Genomic DNA, 13,294 nt, shown 5'->3' with positions numbered 1-13,294 from the left:
TGTCTGAGCTGAACAACACCATGAGGTGTCGGTAGACTCAAAAGAAAATGTAAGTTTTGTGCTGTGGATGGAGGTGGGTGGTGGAGTTTAGACACAAAGAACAGACGCCTTTAGATTTTCTTTAGATTAAAACCTTGAGACATTTCTTTTTTCTGTTAAACATCTGAGTGTATTCGAAAACTGATTTTAAAAAGCCCGCGGCCTCCATGTCGCCTGTCGGTTTTGTTGTTCTGGATCATCCTCTGCAAGCGCTGGTTTACATCTCCACAACGTCACTGTTTTTCCTCTGTTATCTGACTAATTTTCTGTGATTTATTATTATTCTTTCCATTCCCATATCAGACATTTTTACCATTCTAGTCATTTTGCATGTTTATACCTAGGCATCTTTCACTCTTGCTCAGATGTACGGTGCTTTTTAAAATATAAATCAGTTCCCAAAACAACAAAAAAGCACGCATGCATGAAATCCATGAGCAGAATATTGAGAAACCTTGAAGAAAATAACATAAATAAGATAGAAATCAGCAGGCTATGGATGAGAGCACTTGGCTGTCCTCACTGATTGTCAATGTGAATCTCCATATTGATGTTAGAAGCTGGCAGTCATTGGTTTATCTACATTTTTGTCCATAAGTCTAACTGTGATGGGATTTCTGGTGAAGATCTAGAACAATCCGACACCTTTTAGTGTATTATGTCACTGTGACGCAAACAGCAGATTCAGACACTCTTATATTCTATAAGCTTTTGTGGAAGTTCATCTGCAAAGAGGTTTTTGGATTTTAAGATCTCCAGCCATATAAAGTTGAAAGTCAGTGATCAAATAAGAATACATGGAGGCTCAGTACACTTGGATTCACACTTTAAACAGGAAAAAGAAAGGGAAATGAAGAAAAATCCAACACAATAGAATAGCATCAAATTGAGCACACCTGCACCGTGTTTTACGAGTCGTGATGACCCCTGAGGACATCTTGAGAGTGGCTCTAGCATGTCGGGGTCTCATCTATTCAGGTATTTTGTTGCGTTTGTCTCTTGATTGGGCACTGATTAGTAGGTTCGGTCCAGTGGAGGGCTGGCTGTGACTGTGCTGCATGCTTTGTAAGGCTGCAGAGTTGTTTGTGACCTGACGACCAGAAGGTGAGTTCTTGATGCTCTATTTACAGAGATTTCTCTTGTTGGCTGTCGGACATGTCCCGCTTGGGTTGTGTTAGTTTTTACTAGTGCCATGGGGAGCGGTTAGTGTTGGTTGTCTTCGGACAGCTATCTCGGTGGCACTCGGTGTGGTCTGGTGGAGTCACCTGCTACAGTTGGCTTTACAGACTCGCTGGTTTGGTGTTTAATACACCTGCCGCAGAACCACATGAAGACTAGGGGTGAGTCTAGTAAGTTCTAGTTACGCAATCAGGGGAAAATTCTCCATAAAGGGCTGTTATTTGTGTGTGTGTCAGAATATGCTTGATTGTCTGTGATGGTGAATTTGAAAATATGGCTTCTTTGTCTGGGTTTTTTGATGATTTGTTTGTTTGTGGCTGCAAGAAAGGGCAGTTATTTCCAAAAGGTGATCATGATGGTATTGTAGTCTCCGTCCTGAGCATGACGTTAAACTGCATCTGGTGATAAGGCTCACCTGTGTGCTTTAGGAAAGGTGAAACAACCACTTAATTGTCTTTGTTCTCAGGTCCACTCTGACCCGGAGTGGTAGGACCTGAAAGGGTGCCAGCTGTGGCTTAAATAGCTCCATCTATGGGAAAATAGCAGCAGAAGGCAATAGCAAACCACTGCTGTACGATACCAAGAAAAACCATGCACATGACAGAAAGTTGATTGATGTTCATTTTGTCATTTATTATAATCGGACAACGCTGCTTTTTATACTGACAAATCAGTAAAGAAAGGATGGTTTTAACTTGCTGATATGTTTCAACTGCATCTGCATGGTCGTCAATGCGATTACGCAAGACACCTAAGATGAATAAGAAGAAATCTCAAAGACAAAAAGAGGATTTGGTGTTTTCTTTGTTTGAGCAAGACGTGTTCGAGGAGGGAGTGCCTTGTCTGGTTGTTTCAGTGCTGGTCGCTACACCAGTCATGGTGCAGGCAACTGGGCTGACTTTTGAGGACCAGAAGTTGTTTGTAATGCAGTTTGTGTTTGTGACCATTTGAGTTATAGAATAGCGTTACTTTCAAACCGACAACTACATAAGGAAAGTATGGTTTTACCTTGCTGACATGTTTCGACTGCATCCGCAGTCTTCTTCAGAGCGTCATCATAATGAAAAAACACAACATCAACACAGCAGTACAACCACATACAAAACTTAAGCAGCTATTAGTCCATCCAAAAGATAAAATAGGACCGGTTGATAAATGCAGCATCGTATATGACATTCCGTGCAAATCATGCAAGAAAACATACATTGGCAAAACAGGTAAATCATGCAACGCAAGAAAAAAGGAACAATGGAGAAAGTGAATAAGAAACAATTTGACAAACTCACAAGAACACAAAACGAAAAAGCTGATCAAGAAAACAAAAAATCAGCCATCATGGACCACTGCGAAAGAAATAATCACATCATGGACTGGGACAGGGGAGGATTTTAACATCGGAGGCCAACAAATAAAAATGATGGATTAAGGAGCTCATAGAGATCAGGAAGTGTGGGAGGAGTTCCATGAACCGGGACGAGGGGTCCTACACCTTCTCGCATATGTGGGATTCCATCCTCCAGAGGCCACCGGACAGCAGGGGGCGTGGCTGGTCTGACAGATTCTGACAGATCTGTTGAACCGGTCACCTGATTTAAAAAAAAAAAAGCACACATCATCATCACATGTCGGATGGCGCTCTGAAGAAGACTGTAGATGCAGTCGAAACATGCCAGGAAGGTAAAACCATGCTTTCCTTATTTATTTCGTTGTCGGATTCAAAGTAATGCTATTCCATAATAAGAGGCAACAAATGAACATAATCCAACTACCATTTGAGTTGGTATTGAAAATATACATTTGGATTTGACAGTTTGAAGCATGCATTTACCAGGCTGTCAGTAAACATTTGACTTATTCAGTGAATCTTTTTAACGCCTTTAACTTTTGTGTATAGATTGCCCACCATGGCATCTTTTGGTGATCCCGTTGGGACCCCTTTTTTAAAGTGTGGGGTGGCGACCCCTGAAGGTGGCTCTAGCAGTTGTTTCTATTGGTTCTGTGGGTGGCTGCTTAATGTAATCAGGTGTACCGATGGGCTCCAGTGTGTTCCTGGGTTACTTCAGAGATGGCTGCTTTCTAATCCTCCCCTCTGCTTCCCTCCACAGGCACCACACACTCAGGTCTAGCTATGGTGTTTTAGTTCTTTTGGGATTTGGTTTACACCTCACAACACCTGCATCGCTCGCTCTCGTAGCACTCACACTCCACTGATTCTCACAACCCCAGACTTTTTTGGTTTTAATTTGATTGAAGTTAAGAAAACCAAGCTTTAATTGTGATATTTGGTGTGTCTCTCCTTTTCCTGTCGCCATTTTGAGCCAGATCATACCAAAAGTGCACAAGTGAAATGTAGTTGAACGCACATCTTTTACCATGTGCACTATTACAACACAGTGCAGATATGCTCTGTTTGGTCCTATTTTATGATTTCGAATTCCCTTTTGTCCCCTGATGAAAGCCTACACAGAGCATATTTACTTTTAATTGGCTGCATTGTTCATAACTGCACGACGCCTTCTCGAACTGAATTTATTCAAACTGTGTCGGATTCTGGCATGTGTGAAGTAGTTCAGAAGCATGTCGCTGCCACCAGCTGCCCATCTCTGCTTCCGTCCTTGGTGAGAGGATCGAAACACAGTCCAGGACAGAATGTGTCGCAGATTGCAATGCACAACACACAGTGCTCCATGTTGAACAATGAGGCGCTCGCATTACATAACGCACCAGGTGCTACTCTTTCCCTTCGCTCCCCTGCAGCTCCCTCAGCATGAATTTTTCCTCAGGTAATGCTCACAGCGGGGGAACTGGGTGGCAGAGCCGGTCCAAGTTGGTCAAAGCTTTTTTCTTTGACACATGGAGAATCTTTGATGCTGATATTGTAACAGCGAAAGGTCAGCAGGCAGTGGCTGTTAGTGGTATATGTAGTATATGTTCAGCTGTGAGGGCACTAAGAAGGACTATACTTGTGTTTTGATTGTTGGGCGCATGTTTCAGCAGCACGACGCATCAAATGTTCAGCAAAATCTGCAGAAACAATGAGGCAGAGCTGTTAGCAAAAAGCAATTTTGTAGAAAGACACTCATCCCCTTGTTGCGTCAGTGTGAATATAACATCAACGGAATGCCTAAAAACTGAAACTTTAAAGACATGAAAAATATGCAGCAAGTCTTGTGCAATGTGTGCTCCAAGATGTGCAACATTTATCCTAAACCGTGAAAAGACCACAACAATAAAATGGACGTTATGTGTCCGTGAAATCTTTTTTCTTTCTTTTTTAGTCTCCGGGGAAGTAACATGTAGAGAAAAGTACTAGCAAAAACATTTCAGCTAAGATAATTGCGTGCCAAATGGTGAAAAATAAGTTCAATTTTGAAGTACTTGTACTTCACTTGATTTCAAGCTGATTTTTTTTAGCTGTCAACTTTTGCTGTTTTTCTTCCCTCCCACCGCTCTTAGAGTTACTGCGGTCACAGCCAGCAGCAGTTTTCGGCCAAAAAAAGGTCCTTAAAAACCGATTGTAACCTCTTTTCTCAACTCCAAGCTCCTGAAAGACACTTTAACAGGTGAAAGGTTACATTTAGCAATGAAAGAGACACATATTTCCTTTGGCAGTTGCAGGAGAGCAACAGTTTGCTCACACAGGTTTGCCATGTTTAACTTAAAAGGTGAAAATGTTGCAATCATGCCATGTTTTCACCTCAGCCCTCTACATATTCCGGCGATTTAAAAGCCTCGATAGAGTCTTGCCAGTTATATGTGTCCGCATGCTGTACGGAGCCTGTTGTGGCTGCCAGATGTGCATCACATTACGCAAAGAGGTGTGGTGCATTGTCACACTGTGAGTAATGACTGATCAGAAAGATAAGGGGACTCCAACCCCCAGCTGACACGCAATAAAAGTGGCTTTAATCAGTGTCATCATATCCCGAGTCCCCCTCCTCTACCAGGTATTATCAGACCCACAGAATACAGCAAGACAGTCAATCCCAAGCCTGCTTTGCTCAGCATAGGGAGACGAGAATGCAATCGAAAAGCTCTTCCACTAACTGAGACAGAGCATCTATAGAGCCCTGTTCCTAGGGGCATATAATTTCCCATTTCAGCATATTGGCCTCTTCTGTAATTAATCTTAATTTGGGGGGCAGGAGGAGGCAGGAAGAGGGAGGAGGGTGTTATATGGAGGCTTCAAAGATTGGTCGACTGTCAGGTTTGGACTTTGCTGTGGTCTTTTAATAAACGAAGAAAAAAAAAGGAAGGAATGGAGCGCAAGTGTGTCATCAAGGAAAACTGGAGAGGCTGTAGGAATGATTTACAGTCTCGGTTGTATGCAAAAGTGGCAATACGTTAGTTGAAGACATGCTTGCTAACTGTTTGGAACGACTATCCAGCTCCATAGGCAATGATTATAAAGCCTTATTTAGCCCTATTCACTATAGTTTACTGTATCATAAATCACCACTGGTTTTTATTATATTGTTTCCCCGAAGAAAACAGAGAAATATATTTGAAACAGAGGCACACTTCCTTATGATTATCGCCACAACAAAGGCAGCAAATAGCAATATTCTCATTATCATATGTAACCAGAAAGAACACAGTCCAGGATGACAGGAAGTTACTGCCATATTCCGTTTGCTGCATATTCAGTATATTGTGTCTTAGAAAAGGCAAGATAATTGTGTCCTTTTCAATTAATCAGCCTTCTTAATACAGCATTTAATCACATGGGACTGCTGATCGCTGGAAGTAATTTCAAATATAAAATCCTGTCAATGAGATGAGACAAAACTCACACGGAGTTTAACATGTTGTGTGGAGAAGAGGAGCGTGAAATGTGGCTCTGAGCTCGGGGACTGAAGTCGAACGTGTTTATGTTTAATTGCAATTTATTTATTTAAATCTGTTAAAGGACACAATGCGCTGTAGGATTTACCGTCAGGTATTTTAATGACCCACAGCTTAAAGGACGGAAAAGAATGCTAATGAGGACGGTAAATAGACTGGAATCACTGAGTGGTTTTGAATACCGCTTTCATACCAACTGGGAAAGACATGCGGGAACATTTTCTCCTATTTGAACTGGGAATCACTTGCTCGGTGAGGCCACATCCTCCCGCTTCACCGTGCCGAATAATGAATGTGTTTTTAATATTACAAAGATTATTAGGCTGATTCTTTCACAAGACAGCTGCTGGTTGGACTCAGACTTCCGCCGCAGTCTTGGGTTCAAGCTGAAAATCCCTGTGACGTGTCGAAAATATCAAGCAGCTCCAAAGTCGCAGTAATTGTGCATATTTGCATTGATGGACTCGCTGTTATTTCACTCGGATGATATGCAGGATATGTCGCATGGAGATATTAACTTCTCACCTCGCTCTATCTCTTTTCTGTCGCTCCCTCCGTCCGACTCCCTCTCCCTTCCACTTTCATCTTTCATCTGCAGTTCTCGACTGATCTGCCACCATCTTTAAAGTCGCTTCGGATCACTGAGACTATTCCTCGCTCAGCAGCTATGGATGAACTGATCTGCATACTCTTGCAATATAGACTACAGCGGATCATGTGAGGCACCTATTATTTTACTTGCACACTTCCTGACAGATTCTTACATTAACAGCAAAAAAAGTGAATCAAATAGAAACTGAAAACAGCCATTTCCCTCATGGGTACAGATTTTTAGCTGAGAAAACCTTTATTTTGTAGACAGGGCAAAGCAAGGAGACTTTATTTCAGTTATCTCGAACTGAGAGTCAACATGTCTGGTTTTATTTGTCCAAATACAGGTAACATGCAGGCCTGAATGCTTTAAAAGATCTGATGTAAGGCAATCCAAACAAGATAGGTCAGAGTCCTGATTGTTATTGATCTTCTCTCCATTCTGCAAACTGAGGTTCAGGAGTATTTTTATCATTTCAAAGTGAAGTGGCTTCTATTCTCTGACTGTTTTGGCTCGGCCGAAGCAATTTGATTATTTTCGGTGGGTAATGATTTGCCCTCTGATTGGTTTGAAAGGAGTAAAAAAAACAGAACAAATACAGCTGATAGCAGGGATGAAGGGACTAAGCAGTTCGGCAGGGCACAGTCGCCATGGCAACTTAATCTGATCGTCTTGAAAGTGTGGCTGTAAGCAGTGATAGCAAGTTTTATGTCAACTGACCAATGATTGGGTGGAAGTCACATATGAGGTCTCGTCCAGGTTGTTTACCTGCAGCCGACAAGATGATGTATCGCGTTAAGGCTTTACTACGTTCTAGCTCATTACTTTTGATATCTGACAGTGTTTATGGCCACTGAAAACTATTTTATTTATTTATTTATTTACAGTTTTTGATTCATTGCAACATAGCAGCAACATAAATCTGGTCAACATAATAAGTTGTCAAGTCCTATCCTTGGGATCTCCAAAGATATCACCAGACGCAACAAGCATTTTTACAAGGCCGGCACATCAAACAGTACTAGAAAAATTGCTTTTGTGCTTATTGCAGCACCTTCCAGTCATCAAATGACGCTATATTCTGGACAAGAAGGTGCCAAATCCATGCACACAAAGTTTGGTGTCAATAAATTAAACAGTTGTTTGGAAAATTTGCTAGCTTTTTTGGCACTTGATATGAAGATTATCCAATATAGCGACACACCTATAGATGGTCGATAATTTTATCTGTCTTGGCCTTACGATGCTCCACAGCTTTATACATTTATGATTATTGCTAGTGGTCAAATGTTGCAAAATTGGCTAGGCTTGCTCAAAATAGGGCCACGAGTCTTGGTACCAAGTTTCAGAGATCAAAGCATTGCTTAGATTTGATTGGCTGTGACGGATGATTGCTTTTAAGACCTAAAAATCTAAAGGTAATCTGTGGCAGTTTTGGTGAAGATTGGGGGGAAAAAAAGGCTTCTGGTGTGTAATTTTATAAAAAAAAAACAATATGGTGGAAAAATCCCATATGGCACCACTTTGACGTCATGGTTCCAACTCGGCTTGATCCAAGAAATCCAATGGTTTGGCAGTTTTGAAAACCGGGCATATGGTTTGAAAGTGCATAAAATATCTGTGTATAAACACAGACATGAAACCTGGCAAAAAGAATGATCAATCAGTGTGCCAGATTTTAACACTTGATGCCATACAGTTCTTTGGGCTGCAATAGATGCCAGTGCAATGTAATGGATATATTGGTAAAGGTAGAAACATTACAGGCGTCTGTACAGCTTCACAATTTGGGCTCCAACCACAAGTTTACATGGCTACAGATTTATTACAGTAAAGAACATCATCACACTTAATAATAAAGATAATAAGGTAAAAGAGAGCAGCCTGTTTAGACGATGCTATGACATAAATTAGACGCTGCAGTAAATCTTCTAATCTGGAGGGACTTTTCTATATCTTCAGGGACACTTTACAGCCCTCTGATACTTTATGCATTGGCTTATTAATTAAAATGTGTTTTTCTTTGCTTCTTGTTAAGATTACACACGAGAAAGCTGTAAATTTTGTTTTTTAGAAACATTCTAATGATTCATGCCTTGCGGTGAAAATTGCTCCCATTTTTCACAGTGCAGCAGGCTGATGTGTTGTCTCAACCTCACGTCCTTTGCTTTGTAAAGATGACAGTCATTAAAGGTAATGATCATGAATCTATCAATTGCAATCGGTAGTAATTAGCAGACTGTATTCAGTCCTTCAAACACTCAGCAATTAGTCAGTCCCGCAGTGTTTTACAAGAACATGAAATGTCCCTCTGCAGGCTATTCTGAACATCAAACAAGTCGGTTTATGCTTCTAATAAATGATATGAGACATGATGCTGCTCCTCTTGGACGCGTCAGTTCAAAAGAATCGTCTCTACAATACCCCGCACTCATCTCCTTGTAATACGACATGAACTCTTGATGAAAAATCAATCAGAACGCAGCCTGTGCTTTACAAAATACTTCTCGTTTGCCTCAGTTTTGCTATTTGTTTTCAGTTTCCATCAGACGGAGCTGAGGTGACGACACGCTTTAGTGTTTCTGAGGGCTGCGACCTGTCCGCCTTCACTCCAGATCCTGCCAACCAGAGAACGTGTCACTTGGACATGTTATTTACCAGACTGCTGCAGTTCTTTAACGCAACACTAGAGCGAAACGTGGATGAGAGCAGTGTTTTCTCATCATCTGAACCCCAACAGGAGACATAAGAGTGAGGGGTAATCTGTGGCGCCTGTCGAGCGATGGCAAAATAATACAGAACAAGAATCCTGTTGTCTTATTTCTACTGCAGCCTTTAGTTTTAGATTATGAGATATTATTGCAATAGGATGCCAACACAAAACACTGAACTCATGCTCTGAGTTGCTGCGATGGCATTTTTGTTGCGCAGTGCATGATTTAACAACTTCTCACCAGTGTGTGTGTGTCAAGGGTTTACAAACATCTTTCTGAAGCAGCAGCCTTCAGTTAAAGAATTTCATTTTCATTGGTTTCAATGAGCGTTTCTGCATCATTGTGATTCTGCAACCAAGGTCCACCGGGGAAACAGCGGAGCTCGGTTCTTTCGCATACATTTACAGGTAGATGGGGGAATTCTGAAGCAACTGGTGCTTCACGTTGTTGCTGTGTACTCTTAACCACTGTATCATCTCTTAGGCAGCAAATGAAACATTTATTAATAGTTTTTAATACACAATAATACAGTTGTGAAAGCATGTAACGGTAACATATGGCAAATGTTAATGATAACTCCTATTTTGTGGCAGCTGTGTTTTACCATATTGCTACCTTTATCTATTCAAACCAACATGAATTATTAATACCAGCCGTACATTTGGGGTCACTTAGAAATGTCCTTATTTTTGAAAGAAAATATTTTTTTCAAAGACGAAATTAACTGAATTAATCAGAAATACAATCTAGACATTGTTAATATGGTAAATGGCTATTCTAGCTGGAAACAGCTGATTTTTCATGGAATATCTACACAGGGGTACAGAGGAACATTCCCAGCAACCATCACTCCTGTGTTCTAATGCTACATTGTGCTAGCTAATGGTGTTGAAAGGCTAATTGATGATTAGAAAACCTTTGAGCGATTATGTTAGCACATGAATAAAAGTGTGAGTTTTCATGGCAAACGTGAAAGTGTCTGGGTGACCCCAAACTTTTGAACACTGTGTATATATAAATATTGACAATTTTATTATCGTGCACCACATCTTTTATTAAATGTTGCTATACTCCCTATAAATGATAAATGGTGCTATATTTTTTGGTGAATTGAAGGGCAGTTCATTATATTGTATTTTACAGTATCATTTGATCTGCCATCAACAAATGAACTAAACAAACCTTATGAATTGCTTTCCACCATCCTTTTATCTTTAGTGTTTGACTCCAGCTTATATCAATAAAGTAAAAAAAAAAGTATCTCTACTAATGAACAAAAATGAGGTTCTCGGCCCATTTGCGACAGACTGAATGAGTGGGAGGTTAATTGAGGAGTTAAAAAAAATCACTTGAATAAGAAGCAAGTATGCAACCAGAAACTCTTCAGCGTTGCTCGCTTTGCCGGTCAATTAAGCTCAATCATGACCATTAGCCTCCGGAAATCACAAATTCAAATAAGGATGAATGTAGTTTGAAAGGAGGCATAATTGTTGCACTGAAGAAATATTTATTATTATTAATGGCACCCGCAGAGTTCCTCTTCAGCGGTGGAAAAACATGCTAATATTAAAAAGTTCTTTGTTGAATTTCCACCAGTGACAATTTGCCTCTAACTCACTGGAGAAGCGGTGATTGATGTTGTGATGTGGGTGATTATGACTACACTTATGTGTTTCCAATCAGAGATGTGTTTTGCAAAGAAGAATCGCGCTCAATCAGAGCCAAATATTAATTCCTCTCCTGGTTGCCAGAGAGCTTACAATCTTGTTAAAATGTCCGCCGAACAGTATGGAGATTAGTTGGGGGCTCGAGGCTAAGTATCAGGAAATGTCAGTCAGTATCAGGGCCATTTTATGTGCCCCTCAACCCGAGTGGGGCCACATGACACATAACAAAGCGACCCGTATATTTCCATGCACATCCTCGCAGCGGTCTCAGCCTCTGGATTCGGATCCATGTGAGTCGGAAAGAAGGATGCCAGTGATTTAGGTGAGGACACACTAGTTGGGGCGGAAAAAAACACAACACATAAATTCATCATGCGTGCTGCAAGTCACACCACTTGTGCAATCAGAAGTGTGAAGCTAGTGCAAATGAGCAGCTTGTGTGTGGCTGGTGTGCAGTCGGAGAGCTGTGATCTGATTCCTACAGCAAAGCTTCCTGATTGTTCCTCCAGGCCAGTTTGTGCGACATATAAATATTCAGCATCATTTTCACTGAAGCCACATCGATCAGATATTTATTTTAAACCACCACCAGTCCAGTCTTTATGTATCTTGATCCTTATCATGTATTTATTTAGTATGAAAGCCTTTATGATCAGATCCTTTACTTCTTGGATACATTGTGTAAGGCAGTTCTCTGATTGAGTGTTTTGGCTCAAACTCTCATTCAACTTGAGACATTTTCATTCACACCAACTGGAGTGACGGTTTGGTGCACAGACTGTGGAGTGGATTTACAACTCCTCCAGGCTGTCCCCATTTTCTGAACATGTTGAATAGTGATGATAAAACTGTCGGGGAGTTTGCCAGAACCTCTTTGTTTTCTGGACATGAGGTGACTCGGAGCTCTTGAGCAACGCAGCCAACCAGGTTTCTTGAGTCTCCACAAGAACTGAAACCCACGCTGCAAGGATGGTCTCATATCACTGTTATGGGGTTCAGACTGACCTTGATATCAGTGACTTCTGTGGAAGAACTAGAGCATTCTCTGGAATCTGTACAATCAAACTGTTTCAGAAGATTCTTCCCAGTTTGTGTTGCTGTAGTCTCAAAAGATGCTATATTAGCTAACGCTTGTGAGTGCTGAAAAACATTTCCTCAAGTCCCCCTAAACAGAATGTAGAATTACCATACAAACATTGAGTAAATCATTTAATGCATTATAATGTAGCTGTACACATCTAGTTTTTATTCCAACCATTCATTATCCATAAACCGCTTAATCCTCAGTAGGGTCACAGGGGGCTGGAGAGTCTATCCCAGCTGACTTAGGGTCAGGGGCGGATCCAGATTAATTTTAGTAGGGGTGGGGGTGGGGGGGGCACAGGAGATTACAACAGATTTTTTTGAGGGGGAGGGCACTGAAAACTTGTAAGAAAAAAATGAAAGCTGCAACCGACCTCTCGTTTTTACAAAGTATTTTTCATAGTTTTTTTTTGGCTCTAACTGAATAGGAAAGCTGTATATGACCTTTTCATTTTGGACTGTTAACATTCAAATTATGATGGACTTGTTTCCTTGCTTATGTGAATTACAGCATCATCAGCTGCAGCATCTGCCTGTTATGTAAAACTGGTAAGCTCAATGACAGTATCCTGAGGGCAATTAAGTGACAAATATTGTGCAAGAACAGCACTATATACAACCCTGGGTTGGGGTTAAAATCTTGACAGACAAGATTCAAGAAATGAATTACATTAAAAAAGAAATTAAATCAAAGGAAATGAACATTTAATACAATAAACTTTAAAAAAATTAAACATTAAATACAATTAAATTATATTAAAGAGGCAAAATGTTTATCAGATAATTAAACAAGATACAAAACATGTAATTATGACAAACTTTTTTCAAGTTTAAAGATGAAATATTTTAGATAATTCAACATTCAAAAAATACAATTAAACAAGAAGAATACTTAACATTTAAACATTTCATTAGATTATTAAACCTTTAAAAAGACAAAACATAATTAAAAAATTAAATGTTTAATTAGAAAATTAAATCTTAGACAATAAAACTTTAAATAGGAATTAAACAAAAATAAAATGAAGCATTTAAAATGAAAATTAATATATATAAAGTATTTTACCAGCTAAAGTCAAATATGGGACGTTAAAGTACACCTTTAAAAAGAACAAGGCTTTTTTTTTTTAAAAAATGCTTGTATTGTTGCACTACATGTTCCCACTCTATGAAAA

This window comes from Acanthochromis polyacanthus, chromosome 21, assembly GCF_021347895.1.
Source record: "Acanthochromis polyacanthus isolate Apoly-LR-REF ecotype Palm Island chromosome 21, KAUST_Apoly_ChrSc, whole genome shotgun sequence".
Lineage (NCBI taxonomy): Eukaryota > Metazoa > Chordata > Actinopteri > Pomacentridae > Acanthochromis > Acanthochromis polyacanthus.
The sequence above is the reverse complement of the archived record's forward strand: the minus strand, read 5'-3'. Positions refer to the sequence as shown.